The sequence below is a fragment of the Phoca vitulina genome, unplaced genomic scaffold, assembly GCF_004348235.1.
Source record: "Phoca vitulina isolate PV1807 unplaced genomic scaffold, GSC_HSeal_1.0 scaffold62, whole genome shotgun sequence".
Classification (NCBI taxonomy): Eukaryota; Metazoa; Chordata; class Mammalia; order Carnivora; family Phocidae; genus Phoca; species Phoca vitulina.
The window spans coordinates 3,070,888-3,072,296 of NW_022589765.1; the positions used below are offsets into that span (position 1 = coordinate 3,070,888).

A 1,409-nucleotide genomic window follows, 5' to 3' on the forward strand; every position below is an offset into this window, starting at 1 on the left:
AATGGGAGACAGAGAGCATGAGAGGGGGAGGATCAGAGGGAGAAACAGACTCCCCGCTGAGCAGGGAGCCCGATGTGGGACTCGATCCCGGGACTCCAGGATCATGATTGGAGCCGAAGGCAGATGCTTAACCAACTGAGCCACCCAGGTGCCCCTAAAATGAATTTTTTAAAAAAGAAATGCAGATAGCTAATAAATACATAAAACAGTGCTCAATTTAATTCACCACTAAGGCCTGCAAATTAAATACACTTTGCCTACCAGATTGGCAGAGATGAAAAATTTTGGTAACACTCAGTGAAGAACTAAGAATTCTCATATATCGCTAGTGGGAATTATTTAAAAACAAGGTATCTCATAACATAAAAAGTGTAAAATTAGGGGCGCCTGGGTGGCTCAGTTGGTTGAGCGTCTGCCTTGGGCTCAGGTCATGATCCCAGGGTCCTGAGGTCAAGCCCCGCATCTGGCTCCCTGCTCAGCGGGGGAGTCTGCTTTTCCCTCTCCCTCTGCCTGCCACTCTCCCTGCTTGTGCTCTCTCTGTCAAGTAAATAAATAAAATCTTAAAAAAAAAAAACAAAATGTAAAATTAGCCTAACACTTGTATTTCTAGGAATCTGTCATACAGATATGCTTGTACAAATTACACAAAGATCTATGTAGTAAAACTTTCATCATAGCTTTGTAATAAAGAGAAACTGAAAATAGAAATGGCATCGGGGCGCCTGGGTGGCTCAGTCGTTAAGCATCTGCCTTCGGCTTGGGTCATGATCCCAGGGTCCTGGGATCGAGCCCCGCATCGGGCTCCCTGCTCAGCGGGAAGCCTGCTTCTCCCTCTCCCACTCCCCCTGCTTGTGTTCCCTCTCTCACTATATCTCTCTCTGTCAAATAAATAAAATCTTTAAAAAAAAAAAAAAAAAGAAAATAGAAATGGCATCATTTAGGGAATTGGTTAAAGAAATTATGATACATCCATACAATGGGGTCCTATTTCCATTTAAGCAATTAAGTACAGGGGCACCTGGCTGGCTCAGTTGGTAGAGCATGAGACTCTTGATCTCGAGGTCGTGAGTTCAAACCCCACATTGGGTGTAGAGCCTACTTAAAATTAAAAACAATTTTAAAAAGCAACTACATATTTATCTACTGACATCCAAATATGTCTAAGATATGTTGTTAAGTGAAAAAACAATTTGTAAATAGCTTGTATAGTGTGATCCCATTTGTGAATATATATAGTTATATACACATATATGTGCTTACATATGCATAAAGCATTCTTGAAGAATATATAGAAAACCTAACAATTACTTCTCAGGAAAGAGGTTGTGCAGGCTTCCAGGATTTGTCATTTTACTTTCACTTTATACATTGCTACCTTATGTGAATTTTTTTACAGTAAGGGGATATTA

The 1,409-nt window shown here is 40.7% G+C and overlaps 1 non-coding gene across 1 annotated transcript; it reads left to right on the plus strand.

Annotated features, from left to right (window-relative positions):
* Window positions 1-1,016: 1,016 nt before the first annotated feature.
* Window positions 1,017-1,089, plus strand: TRNAK-CUU. The gene has a single exon. It is a non-coding gene; the product is annotated as a tRNA-Lys (tRNA).
* The last annotated feature ends 320 nt before the right edge of the window (window positions 1,090-1,409 follow it).